This window comes from Heptranchias perlo, chromosome 20 (genome assembly GCF_035084215.1).
Source record: "Heptranchias perlo isolate sHepPer1 chromosome 20, sHepPer1.hap1, whole genome shotgun sequence".
Taxonomy (NCBI): Eukaryota; Metazoa; Chordata; class Chondrichthyes; order Hexanchiformes; family Hexanchidae; genus Heptranchias; species Heptranchias perlo.
Window position 1 is genome coordinate 13,433,655 of NC_090344.1, and position 25,030 is coordinate 13,458,684.

The 25,030-nt window shown below is 43.3% G+C and overlaps 1 long non-coding RNA gene across 1 annotated transcript; it reads right to left on the reverse strand.

Moving 5' to 3' along the window:
* Positions 1-7,157: 7,157 nt before the first annotated feature.
* Positions 7,158-23,935, reverse strand: LOC137336072 (uncharacterized). Its single transcript, XR_010966557.1, has 4 exons — positions 23,897-23,935; positions 22,351-22,477; positions 16,971-17,134; positions 7,158-7,212 (listed from the first exon to the last, which is right to left on the reverse strand). It is a non-coding gene; the product is annotated as an uncharacterized lncRNA (long non-coding RNA).
* Positions 23,936-25,030: the final 1,095 nt, after the last annotated feature.

The following is a 25,030-nucleotide window of genomic DNA, read 5'->3' on the forward strand; positions in this document are numbered from 1 at the left end:
TCATCATTTCATTGATCATCATTTCACCGATCATCCTTTCAATGATCATCATTTCACCGACCATCATTTCGTTGATCATCAATTCACCGATCAACATTTCACTGATCATCATTTCAAAGATCATGATTTCACCGATCATCATTTCACCGATCATCATTTCAAAGATCATCATTTCACCGATCATCATTTCATTGATCATCATTTCACCGATCATCCTTTCATTGATCATCATTTCACCGATCAACATTTCACTGATCATCTTTTCGCTGATCATCATTTCATTGATCATCATTTCACCGATCACCATATCACCGATCATCATTTCATTGATCATCACTTCACCGATCAACATTTCACTGATCATCTTTTCACTGATCATCATTTCACTGATCATCATTTCACTGGTCATCATTTCACTGACATTTTTAAATTGCCTTTCCCGGTAGAGTGAGGAGAATGTGAGATCCATGAACACCCCGAGCCGGGAGAATGCCGAGTCCGGCCGGTCACCATCCCACTGATGGTCGGCACAGCTGGACCGATAACCCCATTGGGACAGGGCCCGAGCAGAAACTGGTCACTTCACACATTACAGCAGCAGTTCATTTAAATTCTAACATATTGAGATCATTCTATGCAACACATTAATAAGAAATCATTCCCCATTCCAAACAAATGCCCTGATTGTTATCCACCCCGTGGCGATCCCTCCCTCCATCACACCAACTGAAGCTGGTGCTTGTCTCAGTGACCGGGCTCAGAATGTTGCAGTCACTTAGTGGCTGCCCCGGGAACTGCACCTATACATATCTCACACTGAGCAGAGTTTCAGTCCCTGTCCCGGGAACTGCAGCTGTATATTTCTCACACTGAGCAGTTTCTTTCTCTGCCCCGGGTAGGGAGTCCTGGGATCAGACAGGACTCTTACCTGGAATGTAATGGAGAGACACTATGGAGTTAGAGGCAAAACTGGGAACAGCTGAAATCTCCCCTAAAATGTGACGGACAGACACTATTGCTTTAGAGGGGGACCTGGGATCAGATAGAAATCTCACCTGAAATGTAACGGACAGGCATTATAACGTAGGGGCATAGGACATAGGAACAGGAGTGTGCCATTCTGTACCTCGAGTCTGTTCCGTCATTCAGTGAGATCATGGCTGATCTGTTTCCTCACTCCATTCATCCACTTGACTTTATAAAACACTGGTTCGGCCTCAGCTGGAGTATTGTGTTCAATTCTAAGCACCACACTTTAAGATGTCAAGACCTTAGAGAGGGTGCAGATGATATTTACATGAATGGTACCAGGGATGAGGGAGTTCAATAATATGGAGAGATTGTGGAAGCTGGGGTTGTTCTCCTTACAGCAGAGAAGGTTAAGAGGAGATATAGACAGAGGTGTTCAAAATCATGAACGGTTTTGATAGTGTAAATAAGGAGAAACTGTTTCCAGTGGCAGAAGGGTCGGTAACCAGAGGACACAGATTTAAGTTCTTTATAAAAGAGCGAGAGGCAACATGAGGAAACATGTTTTGATGCAGCAGGTTGCAATGATCTGGAATGCACTGCCTGAAAGGGCAGTGGAAGCAGATTCAGTACTAACTTTGAAAAAGGAATTGGACAAATACTTGAAGGGAAAAAATTACAGGGCTATTTGGAAAGAGCAGGGGAGTGGGACTAATTGGACAGACCAAGGGAAGTCCAGAACAAACTGCATTTATTTCAATGCAAGAAGTCTGATGGGCAAGGCAGATGAACTCAGGGCATGGATGGGTACATGGGACTGGGATGTTATAGCTATTACTGAAACATGGCTAAGGGAGGGGCAGGACTGGCAGCTCAATGTTCCAGTGCACAGATGCTATAGGAAAGATAGAGCACGAGATAAGAGAGGAGGAGGGGTTGCGTTCTTGATTGGGGAGAACATCATGGCAGTAGTGAGAGGGGATATATCCGAGGGTTCGCTCACTGAGTCTATATGGGTAGAACTGAAAAATAAGAAGGGAGAGATCACTTTGATAGGATTGTACTACAGACCCCCAAATAGTCAACGGGAAATTGAGGAGCAAATATGTAAGGAGATTACAGACAGCTGCAAGAAAAATAGGATGGTAATAGTAGGGGACTTTAACTTTACCAACATTGACTGGGACAGCCATAGCATTAGGGGCTTGGATGGAGAGAAATTTGTTGAGTGTATTCAGGAGGAATTTCTCATTCAGTATTTGGATGGCCCGACTAGAGAGGGGGCAAAACTTGACCTCCTCTTGGGAAATAAGGAAGGGCAGGTGACAGAAGTGTTAGTGTGGGATCACTTTGGGACCAGTGATCATAATTCCATTAGTTTTAAGATAGCTATGGAGAATGATAGGTCTGGCCCAAAAGTTAAAATTCAAAATTGGGGAAAGGCCAAGAGACAGGAACTTTCAGAAGTTGATTGGGAGAGTCTGTTGGCAGGCAAAGGGACGTCTGGTAAGTGGGAGGCTTTCAAAATTGTGTTAACCAGGGTTCAGGATAAGCACATTTCTTATAAAGTGAAGGGCAGGGCTTGTAGAAGTAGGCAACCTTGGATGACTCGGGAGATTGAGGCCCTAGTCAAAAAGAAGAAGGAGGCATATGACATGCATAGGCAGCTGGGATCAAGTGAAACCCTTGAAGAGTATAGAGATTGCCGGAGTAGAGTTAAGAGAGAAATCAGGAGGGCAAAAAGGGGACATGAAATTGCTTTGGCAGATAAGGCAAAGGAGAATCCAAAGAGCTTCTACAAATACATAAAGGGCAAAAGAGTAACTAGGGAGAGAGTAGGGCCTCTTAAGGATCAACAAGGTCATCTATGAGCGGAACCACAAGAGCTGGGTGAGATCCTGAATGAATATTTCACATCGGTATTTACAGTTGAGAAAGGCATGGATGTTAGGGAACTTGGGGAAATAAATAGTGATGTCTTGAGGAGTGTACATATTACAGAGAGGGAGGTGCTGGAAGTCTTAACGCGCATCAAGGTAGATAAATCTCCGGGACCTGATGAAATGTATCCGAGGACGTTATGGGAGGTTAGGGAGGAAATTGCGGGTCCCCTAGCAGAGATATTTGAATCATCGACAGCTACAGGTGAGGTGCCTTAAGATTGGAGGGTAGCAAATGTTGTGCCTTTGTTTATGAAGGGCGGCAGGGAAAAGCCTGGGAACTGCAGACCGGTGAGCCTGACATCTGTAGTGGGTAAGTTGTTCGAGGGTATTCTGAGAGACAGGATCTACAGGCATTTGGAGAGGCAGGGACTGATGAGGAACAGTCAGCATGGTTTTGTGAGAGGAAAATCATGTCTCACGAATTTGATTGAGTTTTTTGAAGGGGTAACCAAGAAGATAGATGAGGGCTGTGCAGTAGACGTGGTCTACATGGGCTTCAGCAAAGCCTTTGACAAGGTACTGCATGGTAGGTTGTTACATAAGGTTAAATCTCATGGGATCCAAGGTGAGGTAGCCAATTGGATACAAAATTGGCTTGACGACAGAAGACAGAGGGTGGTTGTACAGGGTTGTTTTTCAAACTGGAGGCCTGTGTCCAGCGGTGTGCCTCAGGGATCGGTGCTGGGTCCGCTGTTATTTGTTATTTATATTAATGATTTGGATGAGAATTTAGGAGGCATGGTTAGTAAGTTTGCAGATGACACCAAGATTGGTGGCATTGTGGACAGTGAAGAAGGTTATCTAGGATTGCAACGGGACCTTGATAAATTTGGCCAGTGGGCCGATGAATGTCGGATGGAGTTTAATTTAGATAAATGTGAGGTGATGCATTTTGGTAGATCGAATCGGGCCAGGACCTACTCCGTTAATGGTAGGGCGTTGGGGAGAGTTATAGAACAAAGAGATCTAGGAGTACAGGTTCATAGCTCCTTGAAAGTGGAGTCACAGGTGGATAGGGTGGTGAAGAACGCATTCGGCATGCTTGGTTTCATTGGTCAGAACATTGAATACAGGAGTTGGAATGTCTTGTTGAAGTTGTACAGGACATTAATAAGGCCACACTTTGAATACTGTGTACAGTTCTGGTCACCCTATTATAGAAAGGATATTATTAAACTAGAAAGAGTGCAGAAAAGATTTACTAGGATGCGACCGGGACTTGATGGTTTGACATTTTGGGAGAGGTTAGATTGACTGGGAATTTTTTCCCTGGAGAGTAGGAGGTTAAGGGGTGATCTTATGGAAGTCTATAAAATAATGAGGAGCATAGATAAGGTAGATAGTCAAAATCTTTTCCCAAATGTAGGGAAGTCGATAACGAGGGGACATAGATTTAAGGTGAGAGGGGAGAGATGCAAAAGGGTCCAGAGGGGCAATTTTTTCACTCAAAGGGTGGTGATTGTCTGGAACGAGCTGCCAGAGGCAGTAGTAGAGGCGGGTACAATTTTGTCTTTTAAAATGCATTTGGACAGTTACATGGGTAAGATGGGTATGGAGGGATATGGGCCAAGTGCAGGCAATTGGGACTAGCTTAGTGGTATAAACTGGGCGACATGGACATGTTGGGCCGAAGGGCCTGTTTCCATGTTGTAACTTCTATGATTCTATGATTCTATGATTCTATTTAAAGAGCCGGCACAAGCACGACGTGCCGAATTGCTTCCTCCTGCGATGTACCTACAATGATACAAGAGCTCCTTATCCCTTAATCCCTTTGTTCGCGAAAATCTATCGATCTCAGATTTAAAATTACGAATTGAGATGGTTTTTGCTGCTTTTTGTGCGAGAGTTCAACCTTTCTACCAACCTTTGCGTGAAGAAGTGTTTCCTAACTTCTCTCCTGAATGGCCTGGCTCTGATTATAAGGTTAAGTCCCCTTGTTCTAGATTCCCCATCAGTGGAAAAAAATTCTCTCTATCTACCCTTTCAATTCCTTTCATAATCTTAAAACCAACAATCAAATCACCCCTTAACCTTCTATATTCCAGGGAATACAAGCTGAGTTTATGTAATCTCTCCTCATGATCTAACCCTTGGAGACCTGGTATCATTCTGGTGAAACTGCACTGCACTCCTTCCAAGGCCAATATATCCTTTCTAATGTTCTAGCCATTTAGTACATAAGAACATAAAAAATTGGAGCAGGTGTAGGCCATACGGCCCCTCGATCCTGTTCGCCATTCAATAAGATCATGGCTGATCTTCAACCTCAAATCTACTTTCCTGCGCGATCCCCATACCTCCTGATCCCCCTAGAGTGCAAAAATCTATCTATCTCAGCCTTGAACATATTCAACGACTCAGCATCCACAGAGCTCTGGAGTAGAGAATTCCAAAGATTCACAACCCTCTGTGTGAAGAGATTCCTCCTCATCTCAGTCTTAAATGGCCGACCCCGTATCCTGCGACTATACTCCCTGGTTCTCGTCACTCCTGCCATGGGAAACAGCCTCTCAGCATCTACCCCCTTAAGCCTTCTCAGAATCGTGTATGTTTCAATGAGATCACCTCTCATTCTTTTCAACTCCAGACAGTATAGGCCCATTCGACTCAATTTCTCCTCACTGGCCAACCCTTTCTTCCCAGGAATCAATCTAGCGAACCTTCGTTGAACTGCCTCTAAGGCAAGTATATCCTTCCTTAGATAAGGAGACCAGAACTGTACACAGTTCTGCAGGTGAGGGCTCACCAAAGCCCTGTACAATTGTAGTAAGAGTTCCTTACTTTTGTACTCCAACTCCCTTGCCATAAAGGCCAACATGCAATTTGCCTTCCTTTTGCTTGCTGTACCAGTATGCTAACATTTTGTGTTTCCGGTACGAGGACATCCAAATCTCCCTGAACACCAATATTTAACAATTTCTCACTATTTAAAAAATTATTCTGTTCGTCTACTTTTCCTAACAAAGTGAATAACCTCACATTTCCCCACATTGTAATCCATATGCCACCTTCTTGTCCACTCACCTAACCTGTCCATATCCTTTGCAGACTCATTGGGTTCTCCTCACAGCTTAGTTTCCCACTAGTCCCCCTTTATCTATACTGCTAGTTACATCTTCAAGGAACTCTAATAAATTTGTTAAACACGATTTCCCTTTCATAAAACCATGTTGACGCTGCCTAATCATATTATAATTTTCTAAGTGCCTTGTTACCACTTCCTTAATAATGGAGTTCGGCAATTTCCCGACGACTGGTGTCAGGCTAACTGGCCTGTAGTTCCCTGTTTTCTCTCTCCCTCCTTTTGTTGAACAGCGGTGTTACATTTGCTACCTTCCAATCTGGGACATTTCTGGGATCTAGAGAATTTTGGAAGATCATAACCAATGTATCTGTGCCTCTGCAGCCACCTCTTTTAGAACACTAGGATATAGGCCACCAGGTCAAGGGGCTATAAAGATGGATATAAAGGCTAACATTATTTTAGCCTTCGTGGTTATTTTTGTACCAGCCAACTGTTTTTTAGTGATCTGTGTACAGGGGCCAATAAATCTCATTGGGCCTCCACTGTTCCTATCATTTCAACATTTAAAAAATGGTCCAAAATAGATGACCACACACTTACCTATGTTGAATTCCATCTGCCATAGTTTTGCCTACATTTGGAGGACCCTGAGATCAGGCAGAAATCTCCCCTGAAATGTAATGGACCGACACTATAGAGTTAGAGGGAGGCCCTGGAATCGGGCAGAAATATCCCCAGAAATGTAATGGACAGACAGTATAGAGTTAGAGGGAGACCCTGGGATCAGGCAGAAATTTCCCCTGAAATGTAACGGACCGACACTATAGAGTTAGAGGGAGACCCTGGGATCAGGCAGAAATCTCCCCTGAAATGTAATGGACAGACACTGTAGAGTGGGAGGGGGCCCTGGGATCAGGCAGAAATCTCACCTGAAATGTAATGGACAGACAGTATAGAGTTAGAGGGAGGCCCTGGGATCAGACAGAAATCTCACCTGAAATGTAATGGACAAACACTATAGAGTTGGAGGGGGCCCTGGGATCAGACAGAAATCTCACCTGAAATGCAATGGACAGACACTGTAGAGTGGGAGGGGGCCCTGGGATCAGACAGAAATCTCACCTGAAATGTAATGGAAAAACACTATAGAGTTGGAGGGGGCCCTGGGATCAGACAGAAATCTCACCTGAAATGTAATGGATATTGCAAGTGGAAAGAGATGATTCTTCTCCATCTAGAATTGCAGTTTGGGCATGAGAGGGAACCTGTCTGCTGGCAACAAAGCAAAAAGAAAACTGTTCAATCTTTTAATGTAATCGCTTAATATCATCCTTTAATCCATGATATAAAGATCATATTAAATGTGGATAACTCATTAGTTAGTCTCAGAGAAAGATCTTCATTTATAACAATAATTTTTTTTACAGTTTAAACCTAGTGTGTTTCCCTTTCAATATCCTGATTATAACCAGTGTATTAACTGAGACAGCATGTGGTTTACAGCGTTTAATGTCAGTCACAGACTGCAAAGTATTTAACCAAATGTTCAACAAGCCGTGAAATACACAGACAGAAACAGACTTGAACCATTCACACCTATTCTGCACTGGCCTTCAGATCATGTTTGAACATAACCGCGATATTCATATGAAAAAGCTGCTTAAAGTTTTTCTTTCTACCCTCGATGACCAAAACTCCCCAAAAGGGGCCAGTTTCAAAGTACGCACATAAACATTTCTAACAATTGTGCGGCTATTTATAATATTGTGAGTTTGGACTGGTATTTGTGTGTCTGATTATTGTACAATTCAGTGGATTCTCCAGAATCCCAAATCCATGCTTTATGAGTGAATCAAAGCGAGGAGAGTGGAGAATTTCACAGTGAAGTCCCAAAGAGATACTCAAAAAAATGCTTTCCATTTTAGAGAGAACAACCGCTCTAACAGGGGACCTTTAGCAAACTGATGGGATTGAGATGACCTTTGATCTCAATGTCATCTGAAGCTCAGACTGTTTGTTTTTGGTGCTCAGGTCACCGTGTGTCTGTTCTCCAAGCATTTAGTTCTTGTTAGATTGTGAGTGACCGTTCAGTACAGCGATAAAGTCTCCTTTACTCTCTAGTCTTTTCTGCATCGGTTCAATTAAGCTCCAACGACAATTTCAACGACATCTCTTCACTCAATACTTGGACCAGTTTCCGTTGTTTATAATTTTACTGTCAATAGAAGTTCGGGCCACAAATCGTGTCACCCTTTAGAGAGCGGGTGTCCAATGAATGCTCTTTGTAGCTTCCTCTCGAGGCTTATCTCACCTTTGTGATGTTGAACACCTGCTCTGATGTTTCATCTTCCATTCACTGAGGCAGAATGATACTGGATTTCGACATGTATTTAAATATTTCAAATATAATGTGTTTAGAAATGAAAGGGAAGGAGCAAGGGACGGTGGGGTGGAGGTGTTCATCAGAAATAACATGATGGCCGTCGCAGGAGAGGATATAACTAACAAAGAGTTAAAACACAATCCATAGGATTAAGTTGAAGGATAGGAATGGATCAGTCACACTATTGGTGATATACTCAAGCCCACCAAATAGTGGCAAGGAAGTGGAGAGAGAAATATGTCGGCATATATATGAAATGAGTAAATAACACAGAATCGGAATCATTAGCGATTTCAACTACCCCCAAATAAAGTGGCAGGAAGAGGGAGTGAAAGGGGAGAAGGGGAATGAACTTTTTAACAGTGTGTACAAGACTCCTTTCTGAACAATGCATAAGAAGCACTGGGAGACCTAATAATGGGGAATGAGCTGGAGCAGATAAGAGGAGACAAGTGTCGGAGAACCGTCACCACACGGACTGCAGCGGTTCAAGAAGGCGGCTCACCACCACCTTCTCAAGGGCAATTAGGGATGGGCAATAAATGCTGGCCTCGCCAGCGACGCCCACATCCCGTGAACGAATAAAAAAAAAGTGTGAGAGAAGATCACTGTGGTTAGTGATTACAGTATAAGGAGGTTTAAGATAATGATTGAGAGACATAAAAGTGTGGAGGTGGGGGCAATTATGAGGGACGAGGATCTAAGAAACGTAAAATGGAGAAACATATTGACAGAAAAATAGATAGAACAACAGTGGGCAACGTTTAAAGGAGAGAGCAATAGAATCCAGGAAAAATACATTACACGAGATTGAGTACAATGGGCTTATACTCTCTGGAGTTTAGAAGAATGAGAGGTGACCTCATTGAAACATGCAAGATTACGAGGGGGCTGGACAGGGTTGATGCCGTCAGATTGTTTCCCCTGGCTAGGGAGTATAGAATTAGAGGGCATTGTCGCAGGATAAGGGGTCTGCCATTCAAGACAGATGAGGAGGAATTTCTTCACGCAGAGGGTTGTAATCTTTGGGATTCTCGACCCCAAAAGACTGTGGATGCTGAATCGTTGAGTATATTCAAGGCTGAGATAGATGGATTTTTAGATTCTAGGGGAATCAAGAGATATGGGGGTCGGGCAGGAAAGTAGGTTTGTGGTCAAAGATCAGCCATGATCTTATTGAATGGCTGATCAGGCTCGAGGGGCTATAAGGCCTGCTCCTGCTCCTAATTCTTATGTGCTTATGTTTTTATGATGAAATAAGAACAATCGAGTGAACAAATGAGATATCATGGATAAATAAAGAGGTGAGGATGAAATTGAATCTGAAGAAAAAGGCATTCACACAATTAAATGAAGGAGAGAATCACAAAAGTGAATATGTTGAGATTAGGGAAGAGATAAAATAGGCTTGAGCATCGAGTTGGGAAAGACAGAGAGTGAATCTCTAACAGACTGAAATGCTAACAGGATGAGGACTTTCAACTGGGAGTTAGGTGAGTGTGGGAATTTAGTGAGTATGGGAATTAAGTACAGAGGGGGAAGTAGGTGCTAAGTGATTTAAACCAAAGCACTGTAGACTAAGACTGAGTGGAGCATAAAGGGAGCTGCACGAGGAATCTAAACAAGACAAGGAGGAGCGCCGAGGGCAAGTCAGTATTCAGTTCATTGGGTGGTGTTTTTCACTGGTTCGTGTTTTAGTGACAGATAAACAGTTAAGTGCCTTAAAGCTAAACAAATTTTAAATGACAGTAGCTAACATGGCGGGACAACTGGGGCCCGTCGCATGCAAATCCTGTGCCATGTGGGTAGTCCAGAACATTTTGTGTATCCTGGAGAACCACATGTGCAGGAAGTGCCGCCAACTGCTCGAACTCGAGCTCAGAGTTTCTGAGCTGGAGGAGAGACTGGTGTCAATAGAGTGCATACGGGAAGCAGAGAATTATGTGGATAGCCGTTTCAGGAGGTGGTCACCCCGCAGCTACAGAGAGTTCAGGCGGAGAGGGAGTGGGTGATTACCAGACAAACTAGGAGGAACAGGCTGGCAATGCAGGAGTCCCCTGGGAGTGTGACACTCACATGCGGTATTGAGTGTTGAATACCAGTGAGGGTGTTGACACCTCGGGGGAGTGCAGTCAGGATCAAATCCACAGCACCATGGAGGACACGGCTGCACAGGGGGGCAAAAGAAATGCAGTTGTTACAGGGGATTTGATTGTCAGGGGATAGACAGGCGTTTCTGCAACCGCCGACCTAAGTCTCACTTGGTGTGTTGCCTCACTGGTGCCAGGGTAAAGGACATCACTTAGAGGGTGCAGCACATCTTGAGCGGGAAAGGGGAACAGCCAGACTTCGTCGTCCATGTGGGAACCAATGACATAGGAAGGAAAGGTCGAGGTCCTCCATTCAGAGTTTCAGGAGCTAGGACGGAAGTTAAAAAGCAGGATCTCAAACGTAGTAATCTCTGGATTACACTCAGTGCCATGTGCTCGTGAGTACAGGAATGGTATAATAAGACAGGTTAATGCGTGGCTGGAGAAATGGTGCAGGAGGGAGGGCTTCAGATACCGGGGGCATTGGGGCCAGTTCTGGGGCAGGAGGGTCTGTTCAAGATGGACAGGTTGCACTTTAACAGAGCTGGGACCAATGTCCTCATGGGGAGATTAACCAATGCTGTGTGAGAGGGTTTCAACTAATTTGGCTGGGGAATGAGCACCAGGATGAAACATTAGAGAGGATAAAAAAGGAGCGCAGAGGATTGGGAGGGACAAATAGCACTAGAATAACGAATGGTTCAGAAAGAGGAGGGAACAAATAGGTGGTAAATGCGAGTCAGTCTGCGATTGGAGTGCATGTGTGTAAATCCAAGTAGTGTGGTAAATAAGGTTGATGAGCTGGAGGCCACATGGGATTATGATAGAGTGGCAATAACGGAGACATGGCTTAAAGAAGGGGAGGATTGTGAACTTAATATTCCGGGCTACAATGTATTCCGGAATGATAGGGAAGGAAAGAAAGAAGGGGGCATGGCAGTATTGAGCAAAGGAACTATTATAGCACTGAAAAGGATTGATGTAGTTGAGGGGTCAAAGACAAAATCTGGTTAGAATTAAGGAACAATAGAGGAGCTATGATAATGGGGGACTTCAATTATCCCAATATAGAATGGGACAGTGAGAGTGTAAAGGGCAAAGAGGGAGAAGAATTCCTGAAATGTGTTCAAGAAAACTTTCTGGAATAGTTTGTTTCCGGCCCAACCAGGAGGGAAACAGTGCTGGATCTAGTTCTGAGGAAAGTAGTGGGGCAGGTGGAGCATGTTTCAGTGGGGCAGCATTTGGGGAACAGTGATCATAATATCATTAGCTTTAGCATAGTTAAGGAAAAGGACAAAGAAAAATCAAATGTGAAAATGCTTAACTGGAGGAGGGCAAATTTCAGTGAGTGAGAAAGGGATCTTGCCCAGGTGGGTTGGAATCAAAAATTGGGAGGCAGAAGAATAATTGAACAATGGGAGGCCTTCAAGGAGGAATTGGCTCAGGTACAGAGTAGACAGGTCCTTCCAAGGGGAAAGGAAGGGCTCCCTGGATGATGAAAGATAAAGAGATTAAAACGAAACAGAAAAAGGAGGTTTACGATTAACTTAAGGTTCATTACACAGTAGAGTACCAGGTTGAATAAAGAAAGCACCGGGGAGACCTAAAAAAGGGAATAAGAGGAGCAAAGAGAGAGTAGGAGAATAGATTAGCGTCAAACATAAAAGGGAACCCAAAAGTATTTTATAAACATATGAAAAGTAAAAGGGTAGTCAAAGGAAGGGTGTTACCGATTAGGGATAAAAAAAGGAGATCTTCTTGTGGAGGCAGCGAGCATGAATTGGCTGAGGTACTAAATTAATACTTCACATCTGTCTTCACGAGGGAAGAGGAGGCTGTCAATATATCAATAAAGGAGGAGGTAGTAATGATATTGGATAGGATAAAATAGATAAAGAGGAGGTACTTAAAAGAATGGCAATACTCAAAGTAAAAACGTCACCCGGTCCAGAAGGGATGCATCCTAAATTATTGAGGGAAGTAAGGGTGGAAATTGCGGGGTCTCTGGCCACAATCTTCCAATCCTCCTCAGATATGGGGATGATGCTGGAGGACTGGAGGATTGTAAATGATAAACCCCTGTTTAAAAAAGGGGAGAGGGATAAACCAGCAATTATAGGCCAGTCAGCCTAACGTCGATGGTGGGGAAGCTTTGAGACACAATAATCCGGGACAAAATAAATTGGCACTTGGAAAAGTATGGGCTAATAAATGAAAATCAGCAGGGATTTGTTAAAGGAAAATCATGTTTGAATAACTTGATTGAGTTATTTGATGAAGTAACGGAGAGGATTGATGAGAGTAGCAGGGCTGATGTTGAGTTTATGGACTTTCAAAAAGGATTTCATAAAATACCACATAATAGACGGGTTAGCAAAATTAAACCCCACGGGATTAAAGTGACATTGGCAGCGTTGATACAAAATTGGGTAGCGGACCCAAAGCAGAGAGTAGTGGTGAACGGTTGTTTTTCAGACTGGAGGGAAGTATACAGTCGTGTTCCCCAGAGGTCAGTATTAGGACTACTGCTCTTTTTGATATATATTAATGACCTGGACTTGGGCATCGAGGGTATAATTTCAAAGTTTGCAGATGACACTGAACTCGGAAATGTAGTAAACAATGTGGAAGATAGTTACAGACTTCAGGAGGACACAGACAGACTGGTGAATTAGCAGATAGCAGATGAAATTTAACGCAAAGAAGTGTGAAGTGATACATTTTGGTAGGAAGAATGAGGAGAGACAATCTAAACTAAATGGTATAATTGTAAAGGTGGTGCAGGAACAGAGAGACCTGGGGTTGCACATGCATAAATCTTTGAAAGTGGCAGGACAAGTTGAGAAGGCTACTAAAAATATATGGGAACCAGGGCTTTATTAATAAAGGCATACAAAACAAAAGCAGGGAAGTTATGCTGAACCATTACAAAACACTGGTTAGGCCTCAGCTGGAGTATTGTGTTCAATTCTGGGCACCGCACTTTAGGAAGGATTTGAAGGTCTTACAGATGGTACAGAATAGATGTACTAGAATGGTACCAGGGATGAGGGACTTCAGTTATGTGGAGAGACTGGAGAAGGTGGGGTTGTTCTCATTAGAGCAGAGAAGGTTACGGGAGGATTTGATAGAGGTGTTCAAAATCATGAATTGTTTTGACAGGGTAAATAAGGAGAAATTATTTCCAGTGGCAGACGGGTCGGTAACCAAAGGACACAGATTTGTGGTTGTTTATTGAGCAGTTTTCTGTTGGAGCTGACCCTGCTTTGACTATTATGACTTACTGTAATGATACTGCATTTACTCACTATACAGGGACTCACATTGTTTACTGAACAGTTTTGTATTGGAGCTGATCCGGCTCTCATTATGTGAGATGGTACATTTTGGCAGGAGGAATAAGGAGGCCACATACACCCTGGAATATAAGATTCTATAAGCGGCAGAGGAGCAAAGTGATCTAGGGGAACAGATTCACAAATCATTAAAAGTAGTAATGCAGGTTAACAAGGCCATAAAATGGTAGCAAAGCACTGGGGTTCATTTCTCGACGAATCGAATTGAAAAGCAGAGAAGTTATGTTGAACTTATATAGAACCGTGTTTGGACTATACTTAAAGAGCACTGTGCAGCATGCTGGCCTCCATATCACAAACAAGATATAGAGGCACTAGAGACGGTGCAATAAAGATTCATGAGGGCGATACCAGAACTGAGAGTTGATATTTATCATGAAAGACTGAACAGGCTGGTGCTCTTTTCTCTTGCAATGAGAAGGCTGAGGGTTGAAATAACAAAGGTCTTTAAAATAATGTTGGGGTTTCATAGGGTAGACGTAGAGCAGATGTTTCCAATTGTGTTGAAATACAAAACTAGTAGGCATAAATATAAGATGGTCACTAATTAATCAAATAAGGAAATCAGGAGAAACTTATTTATTCAGAGAGTGGTGAGAATGTGGAACTCGCTGTCACATAGAGTGGTTGAGGCGAATAGCACAGATGCATTTAAGGGGAAGCTAGATTAGTACATGAGGGAGAAAGGGATAGAAGGATATGTTGATAGGATGAGATTAACTAGCCTGGGAGAAGTCTCGTGTGGAGCGTAAACACGGGCATAGATCAGTTGGGTCGAATGGATAGTACCTGTGCTGTAAATTACTGTAATTCAATGCAATTCTATGTAATTATCACTGAAGCCATGCTGCATTTACCCACTGTATAGGGACCAACAACAATAATAATAACTTGCATTTAACATCGCTTTTAACGTAATAAAACGCCCCAAGACGCTTCACATGAGCAATTTCCAAACAAAATTTGACACCGAACCAAATAAGCAGGTATCAGGACAGGAGGCCAAATGCTTGGTCAAAGAGGTAGGTTTAAAGGAGCGTCTTAGAGGACAAAGATGTGCAGAGGCGGAAAGGTTTAGGGAGGGGATCCCAGAGCTTGGGGCCTAGGCTGTTGAAGGCCAATGGTGGAGCGGTTAAAATTGGGGAAGCACAAGAGGCATTAATTGGAGGAGCGCAGAGATCTCGGAGGGTTGTCGGGCTGGAGGAGGTTTCAGAGATAGGGAGAGGCAAGGAAATGGAGAGATTGAAAACAAGTATGAGAATTTTAAAATCGAGGCGTTCCCGGACTGGGAGCCAATGTTGGTCAGCGAACACAGGGGTGATCGGAGAATGGGACTTGGTGTGAGTTAGGATACAGGCAGCAGAGTTTTGGATGAGCACAAGTTTATAGAGTGTGGAGGATGGGAGACCGGCCATGAGAGCATTGGAATAGTCAAGTCTAGAGGTAACAAAGGCATGGATGAGAGTGTCAGCAGCAGATCATCTGAGGCAGTGGCTTTGACGGGCGAGATTACAAAGATGGAATTAGGTTTTGGGTTTGGAGTGGGGATGTGGTCGGATATGTGGACCCCAATGTTTATTGAAGAGTTTTGTTTTGGAGCTGACCCCGCTCTGACTATTTTCACTGACTGAAGTAATGCTTCATCTCCCCACTGTACAGGAACTCCCATCGTTTAGTGAACGGTTTCGCATTGGAGCCGATCCTGCTCCGATGATTATCATTGAATGTAGTGATGCTTCATTTATCCACTGTACTGGGACCCCCAATTGTTTATCGCCCAGTTTTGCTGTATTTACCCATTGAACAGTTTAACAGTCACAATCTATAAATGAGCTTGTAACTTTTGATGGCAACTTGCCAAAGTTTAGAGGAAAAGTGTTGTGATCCCTCAGTGAGACTCTCACAGAGAAGCAGAGCCGACGGACACGTTTGCTGGGAATCAGAAGTTGCACATTATCACCATCGATGAAATGTACAAGGGAAAGACAAGGTGTGTTCCCTGTAAACAAAAAGGGAAGTGATTTATAGAAGGTGATCACTTGGAATCGAGGATGAATTTCCCGAACCCCAGTGTGTGAAAAGCCGCTCACAGTCTGCAGTGTCTCAGACCAGTCGCTGTGTGTTTTGCTGTTCTGTTGAACTGACAGGAAGCACCTGGTGTTGTGGGGATTTCTGTGGTCGAGTTTTGCTGTCTGCTCACATGAAATATTGACACAATGCTGCTGGAACTTTCCCCTTGTGATTTGAACATAGGCGGCATAACTTCCAGCAGGTCATAGAGTCATAGAGCATTAGAGTTATACAGCACGGATAGAGGCCCTTCGGCCCATCGTGTCCGCGCCGGCCATCAAGCGCTGTCGACTCCAATCTCCAATCTCATATTCCAGCATTTGGTCCGTAGCCTTGTATGCTATGGCATTTCAAGTGCTCATCCAAATGCTTCTTGAATGTTGTGAGGGTTCCTGCCTCCACAACCCCTTCAGGCAGAGGGAAGTATATCTGGGTAATATCATTAATTCACTGAAAACACATGACAGCTTAGTGTCTGCAAAAAAACTTAACCCTTATCGCAAAGACTGAATCCCAGCACAAGAGGACGGTATTCTGTGTAAACTTTCCCAAATGTACAACAACAAATATCCATAGGTCCAGATAAGTAGAATATTTCTGTGTCGAAATCAATCAGGAAATTCAGGTAGAGCGGGAGCAGCAATTCTCCCGGTGGTCTTAAAGTGAAGGAGAAGAAACCAGAAGAAGTTTAGGCTGATTTCTGGATCAGTGTCCAGTCCCGGGTGATATTGATTATTACAGACATTAACCAAGGGCTGCAATTGTTTCTATCCCTGATATCCCAGTGCTGGGGGAGTGTCCAGTCCCGGGTGTTATTGATATTCATAAGGCTGTGGATGCTGCGGGATAATTGGAGCTTTCAAGGCGAAGGTTGATAGATATATGTTCGGCAAAGGTATGAAGAGATATGGAGCAAAGGTGGGTAAAAGCAGTTGAGGTGCAGAAAAGCAACGATCTAGTTGAATGGCGAGACAGTGTCGAGAGATTCAACGGCCACCTCCTGTTCCTAATGTTCCTCTGTTCCCATTCATCCTGCATCCCCCTTGCTGGTCACTTCAGAGTCATGGACTTCATGTACCCAAAGCAGAAATTTACAAGCTTTTCGTCCTCAAGGGCGACATAGCTACTTACCATTGAGCCTCCTGGGCCACATGTAAGTTTAAATCCCTGTTCCTGTTAATCTGCGTTAAGTCTCAAACCGTGAATCCGAACCATCCTGGTGTCTGATTGAGAGTTTATCCACCAACAGTGTCAAGAGCAGCCCTGTGCAAACCTCTAGATCCACAAAATTCAAGCTGGACAAATGCAAATGAGAAAGGTAAGTGTAAAGAGGACTGAGTTGTCTGGGCTTTGAGGGCCCAATTGCCAGCGCTTGGTGAGGGTTGACATGTGTCCATGAGCTGCAGTTTGGACACTCATGCCCAACGGGATGGGACAGGCAGCTTACTTCCTGGCAACTTGACAGGTGGCCCCCCACCAACCCCCCCACACCACGACCCCGTCCCCCTCCTCCACCCCGTTTCCGGGACATTGACAAGTTGAAAAGGCCGTTAAAAAAACGCATACAGGATCCAGGGCTTTATCAATAGAGGTATGGAGTATAAAAGAAAATAACTTTTGGTAAACATTTATAAAACCCTAGTTAGGCCGCAGCTGGAGTATTGTGCTCAATTCTGGGCCCCACCATTTAGGAAGGGTCACGGCCTAAGAGAGGGTACAGAAGAGATTTACCTGAATGGTACCAGGAATGAGGGACTTCAGTTATGTGGAGAGACTGGAGAAGCTGGGATTGTTCTCCATAGAGCAGAGAAGGTTAAGTGCAGATGTGTTAGAGGTGTTCAAAATCATGAACGGTTTTGATGGAGTAAATGAGGAGAAACTGTGGTAGAATGGTCGGTAAACAAAGGATACAGATTTAAGGTGATTGGCAAAAGAACCAGAGGCGAAATGAGGAAACCTATTGTAACACAACAAGTTGTTATGATCTGGAATGCACTGCCTGAAAGGGTGGTGGAAGCAGATTCAATCGTAACTTTCAAAGGGAATTGGATAAATACTTGAATGGAAAACATTTACAGGGCTATGCGGAAAGAGCAGGGGGAGCAGGACTTCCTTCAAAGAGCCGGGACAGGCACGATGGGCCATATGGCCTCTTTCTGTGCTGTACCTACTATGATATAATGATACACATATTAAACAAGGGCTGCAGTTGTTTCTCTCCCTGATATCCCAGTGTTGGTTAAGCGTTGAGACCCGGGTGATATCGACTGTCCTATAATGGAGAGTGATTGAAAGTATCAGAGAGAATATTCTGTGTCTTTACTGTTTAAATATAAATCCCCTTTAATACTGGCTGTATTTAATTATATTGTCTGATTGTGGGGAGTGTGTTTCCTACAATTTATGATTCATAAACTATGTAAGAGAACCTGTTCCCTTTATACTAACCGCATTTTATTCTATTGTATGATAGTGGGGATATAGTTATTACAGTTAATGATACAGAAACTATCAGAGAGAATATTCTGAATATTTAGTGATGAAGAAAACTGTATTTGATTCTAGGGTGTGCTGGGGGGAATTGATTTCACCGCGATCTCTCTCTCTCTCTCCCCCTCTCACTCTCTCTCTCATCGTTTGTTTGTATTCCAGGTAAAAGTCAACGTGAAATCCAGGATGTGATGTCCCGATACGTGTCACAGACTGGCGGGAAATGTTCTGTGTTAATTCTGAGAGAATGTCCATTAACTTATCCATCAGTGTGAACATGCTGAATGTGCTTTTCATCACGATATGAACATCACTTTATTTTAATCGATCATAATGTGTTGAAATAACTGGATTTGTTTTTTCTCCATATTCAGTCTGAAAGTGTCCGTGTTCTGATTAATTGACAAATGTAAAACAGAAACAATGTATTTCTGATCATTGCTCAGTTTGTGTTAATACTGTTCTGCATCGATGGACCAACTTTGTAATAGAGAACCTGTGTTTATTAACAGTGGATTTACAGGAACTTCATTATTTGATCGCTTCACTTTTTCATATCTCATCATTAAAGGAGTTTTAGAACCCGCAGGGGGTCCAATGAATGGTCTGTCTGTTTTCTCCCCCTTTATTGTAACTGGTCCCTCCAGAGCCACAGAAGCTGAAACAACAGATGATTTCCCACCTTATGCTCGATGTGCAGAGACTGCTGCAGACTCATAATGTAAGTGGTGATGTACAGCGTAATAGTTTTCAATAATAAAATAAAATACGTTTGTTCACTCTTTTAGTTGGAATGTGTGCCTTTACTGGTGTAATTCTGTTTACGATATTCAAGTTATTAACATGGTATCGTTGTCTCACGGAATGGGACAGCACAGACAGAAGGCATTTGGCCTACCATGCCTCTGAAAGAGCTATCCAATTAGTTCCACACCCCTGCTGTTTCCCCATAGTCCTGTAAATGTTTTCCCTTCAAGTATTTATACAATTCCCTGTTGAAAGTTACTCTTGAATCTGCTTCCACCACTCTTTCAGGCAGCATATTTCCGATAATAACAAATTGCTGCGTAAAAAAATGTTTCCTCGTATTTCTCTGGTTGTTTTGCTAATCACCTTAAATCTGTGTCCTCTGGTTACCGACCCTTCTGCCACTGGAAACAATTTCTCCTTATTTAAGGACAGCATTAGATCCAAAGAGGAGCAATGTAAAGTTGCCATAAAAAGTAGCAAGCCTGAGCATTGGGAGCAGTTTAGAATTCAGCAACAAATGAGCAAGAGATTGATCAAGCGGGGATAAATAAATTACACGAGTAAACTTGCAAGGAACATAAAAGCGGACTGTAAAAGCTCCTACAAGTATCTAAAGAGAAAAAGATTCGTGACGACAAATGTAGGCCCCTTACAGTCAGAAACGGGAGAATTTATAATGGGGAACAAGGAAATGGCAGAGCAATTAAACAAAATCTGTCTTCACGGAAGAGGACACAAATAACTTCCCAGAAATGCGAAGGAACCAAGGGTTCAGTGAAAAGGAGGAATTAAAGGAAATTAGTATTAGTAAAAAAAATAGTGCTGGAGAAATTAATGGGACTGAAAGCCGATAAATCCCCAGCGCCTGATATTCTGCATCCCAGAATATTAAAGAGGAAATGATGGAAGCATTGGTTGTCATCTTCCAAAATTCTATAGACTATGGAACAGTTCCTGCAGATTGGAGGGTGGCAAATGTAACTGCACTATTAAAAAAGGAGGGAGAGAAAACAGGGAACGTCGTGGGGAAAATGGTTGAGTCGATTATAAAGGATATGATAACAGGACACTTAAAAATATTAACGGGATTAGACAAAGTCAACACGGATTTATAAAAGGGAAATCGTGTTGGACAAACCTACTGGAGTTTTCTGAGGATGTAACTGTTAGAATAGATTATGGAGGATCAGTGGATGTGGTGCATTTGGATCTTCAGAAGGCCTTTGATAAAGTCCGACGTAAGACGTTAGTGTGCAAAATTAAAACACATGGGATTGGAGGTAATATACTGGCATGGATTGAAAATTGGTTAACAGACAGGAAATATAGTGTAGGAATGAATGAATCTTTTTCGGGGTGGCAGGCGGTGACTAGTGGGGTACCGCTGGGATCGGTGCTTGGCCCGAGCTATTCACAATATATATCAATGATTTGTATGAGGGAATCAAATGTTGTATTTCCAAGTTTGCTGACGACACAAAACTAGGTGGGATCGTGAGTAGTGAGGAGGATGCAAAGAGGTTTCAAGGCGATTTAGATAAGTTGTGTGAGTGGGAAAATACATGGCAGATGCAGTATAACGTGGATAAATGTGAAGTTATCGACTTCGGAAGGAAAAACAGAATGGTAGGGTATTATTTAAATGGTGGTGGATTGGGAAATGTTGATCTACAAAGGGACCTGTGTGTTCTTGTACACCAGTCACTGAAAGCAAACATGCAGGTGCAGCAAGCAGTTGGGAAGGCAAATGATATGTTGGCCTTCATTCCAAGAGCATTTGAGCACAGGAGCAATGATGTATTACTGCGGTTATACATGGCATAGGTGAGACCACACCTGGAGTATTGTGTGCAGTTTTGGTCTCCTTACCACAGAAAGGATATACTTGCTATGGAGGGAGTGCAGCGAAGGTTCACCAGACTGATTCCTGAGATGACAGGAATGTCGTATGAGGAGAGATAGTGTCGACTAGGCCTGTATTCACTCGAGTTTAGAAGAATGAGAGGGGATCTCATTGATACGTAAACAATTCTGACAGGGCTAGACGGACTGAATGCAGGGATGGTGTTTCCCCTGGCTATGGGCTCTAGACATTGGGGGTCGCAGTCTCAGGATATGGGATAGGACATTTAGGACTGAGATGAGGAGAAATTCCTTCACTCAAAGGGTGGTGAACCTGTGCAATTCTCTACCACAGAAGGCAGAGGAGACCAAGTCACTGAATATATTTAAGAAGGAGATGGATAGATTTCTTAACAAAAAAGGCATCAAGAGGTATGAGGAGAGAGCGGGAATATGGTATTGAGATAAAGGATCAGCCATGATAATATTAAATTGCGGAGCAGGCTCGAAGGGCCGAATGGCCTACTCCTGCTCCTATTTTTTCTGTTTCTATTTACTCAATCAAAACAGTTCATGAATTTGAACACCTCTATCAAATCTCCCCTTAAACTTCTCTGCTCTAAGAAGAACAACCCCAGCTCCTCCAGTCTCTTCACATAACTGAAGTCCCTCATCCCTGGTACAAACCTGGTGAATCCCTTCTGCACCCTCTCTAAGGTCATGTCTTTCTAAAGTGTGGTGCCCAGAATTGAACACAATAAGGCTGAGGCCGAACCAGTGTTTTATGAAAGTTTAGCAAAAATTCCTTGCTTTTGCACTGTAAGCCTCTGTTAATGAATCTAAGGATCCCATATGCATTTTTAAACAGAGATTGAAAAAGCATATGGGGTACTTAGATTTATTAACAGCCTTCTCAACTTGTCCTGTCACCTTCAAAGATTTGTGCACAAAGATCCCCAGGTCTCTCTGTTCCTGCACTCCCCCTTCAAAATTGTACCATTTCGTTTATATTGCCTCTCCTCATTCTTCCGACTAAAATGTATCACTTCACACTTCTCTGTGTTAAATTTCATCCGCTATGTGTCTGCCCCTTTCACTAGACTGTCTATGGCCTCCTGAAGTCTGTTACTATCTTGCACAATGTTTACTACATTTCCGAGTTTCAAACTTTGAAATTAAATCCTCTCTCCCCAAGTCCAATCATTAATATATGTTAAAAAGTGCACTGGTCCTAATACTGACCTCTGGGGAACACCACTGTACACTTCCCTACAACTGGTTCCCAGACACACCACAATATTTTTTCACTGCCCTACATCTATACCTGGGGATTCCGGAGTGTGGCGGGAGATCAGGAGAATCTGATCACAATTTCAGGGCCAATGTTTTTGGGTTTTAATTTTAAAAGCTAAATAATGCAGTTACTCACCAACAGAGGGCGTTTTCAGACTAGCTGCTGCACCGTCCACTATTCACCAGCAGAGGGAACTCCGGAATAGGACGACGCCATTCAGCCCTTCGTGCCTGTTCCGTCATTTCATTCGATCGTGGCTGATCTGCAACTCAACTCAATATATCAATTTTTATCAATAATATTGGAGACAATTATCTCATCAAAATATTCTATCATTCTGAAAATATCTATTCACCCAGCCTCCACTGTCTTTTGGGAAGTGAATTCCAGATTTCCACGAACCTTTTGGTGAAAAAGTGTTTCCTGATTTGACTTCTGAATGTCCTTGCTCTAATTTTATGATTGTGCCACATTGTTAGGGAATCCCCAAATTTTGCCAATTATTTTAAACAAGCAAACAATTGCCAAATATATTATTTAAGTTCCAGGACACAAATCATTAAAAACTACTAAACAGGTATAACACGGAATCGAGGTGGCGAATGGAATGTTGGCCTTTATCTCGAGGGGGCTGGAATACAGAGGGGCGGAAGTGATGCTTCAGTTGTTTCAAGCCTTGATCAGACCACATCTGGAGAATGGTGTTCAGTTTTGGGAACCACACTTCAGGAAGGATGGATTGGCCTGAGAAGGAGAACAATGAAAATTGACCAAAATGAACCGGGGCTGAAAGGGTTAAATTACGGAGACAGGTTGCATAAACCTGAGTTGTGTTCCCTTGAGTTTAGAAAGTTGAGGACTGATCTGCTTGAGGTGTTTAAACTGATAATAGGATTCGATAGAGTAGAGAGGGAGAGGATGTTTTTTCCTTGGTTCCCCACTATTTCTGATATGTTTTTGTGTCTTCCACTGTGAAGACAGATTTAAAAAAAATTTGTTTAACGTCTCTGCCATTTCCTTATTCACCATTATAATGTCTCCTGTCTCAGCCTTTAAGGGACCCACGTTTACTTCCGCTAATCTCTTCATTTTTACTTCCCGGACGAAGCTCTTACAATCTGTTTTTTATATTTCTTGCTGATATACTCTCATATTTAATTGTCTCCCTCCATCAATATGATCTCTCTCTTTCTCTCTCCCCACGTTCCATCACCCTGTCCCTCCTTGTGAACTGTCCATTTGCAATATCTCCCAACTCTGCTGAAGGGATCTCCCTGACCCATCACCATTTCTGCATCATTTACAGACACTCCCTCACCCGTCACAATTTCTCCTTCATTTACAGACACTCCCTGACATGTCACCATATCCTCTTCATTTACAGACGCTACCTGATATGTCAACACTTTTCCTTCAATTGAGGAAACTCCCTGACATGTTTCCGTTTCTCCTTCATTTATTGACATTCCCTGAGAATTCAGAGCACCTCCAGGCTGTCCCAGAGTTTGGCGCATGCGCGGGGCCAAGGGCCTTTGTTTGAGAGTTGGACCGAAGCGAAAGGGGAGAAACCGGAATCTGTCGGGGTGGGTCGCGGTGCGGGGATAACGTTCACTGCTTTATACTCGGGCCTGGGGCCCGCTCACCCAATGGTTTATTAACCTGTTCCCTCCGATCCTCTTACCTGCACCGATCGCTCCGACTCCCGCAGCCTCCACGACCGCTCATGCTCAGAACACACAGCCAAACAAAGAGCCTCTACTGCGCCTGCGCTCCGTTCTCCTCTGATTCAGATAGGTGATATTCTGTTCCGCGCTGCTTGCTGGGGGCTGCAGCCGCCATTGATGCACTTAATCTCCGGACTGAAAGCAAAGAGATTAGAATCAGGGAGAATGCGTTTGGACCAAGGGTCATAAAATAAACTGAAACCCCAAAACTTGGTGCTATTAAAACCGCAACAAATACTCAATGCAGCCGCGACCCGCTACTTTGGTGAACGGCACATATGATTTTTTTTCCCGTTACTATTAATTTCGTTTTATTAAATGTTGCAACTGACGGGTTCATTTAATGTTTATTGCCCAACTGTCCCTCAGGACGTCACTGTCACCATTAACCCGTTTTGGTGACTAAGGAGAGTTCGGAACCAATAGGAAGAGCGGCGATGGCATGGAGAACCGAGCGGGCGGCTTGTCCTCCAATCAGTCGGAGTGTGTGAGGGGCGGGACTGACGGCACGGAGTGGGCGGGTCTGAGTCCGGATGACCCGAATTGTCTGAAACTCTGCATCATCTTTAAAACTTAATTTATCTTAAGCACCAGGAGAAAATCGGAGCTTTATATTGTGGCTTTCAACAGATGAAACCCTTTGAAGCAGATCTAACGTTTCAACATTTGTTGGTAAAATGGATTAATTAAGGACACCATGACAAAGGAAATGAAGCGGATGTTGTGTGGATGGATTGTGAAAAGGTGTTTGATAAGGTTCCGTACAGGAGCCTTGTTGATAAAATTAAGGCTGAAGTAATTAAAGGGAGTGGGACAGCGCGGATAGGTAGTTGGGGAAAGGGCAAAAAACAGAGAGTAGTAGTGAATGGATGTTCTCCAGACTGGAGGAATGTAAACAATGGTGTCCCCCAGGGTCAGTGTTGGGACAATTGCTCTTCTCAATATAAAGAAACGATCTGGGTTTGGGTATATGGGCACAAGATGAAAATCATCAGTTGACGCCAAAAAAGGCATCAAGGCAAACTGTGAAAAGGACTGTCAGTGACTTTAGTGTGACATACACAGGTTAGTAAATGGGGCAGGTGGGTGTC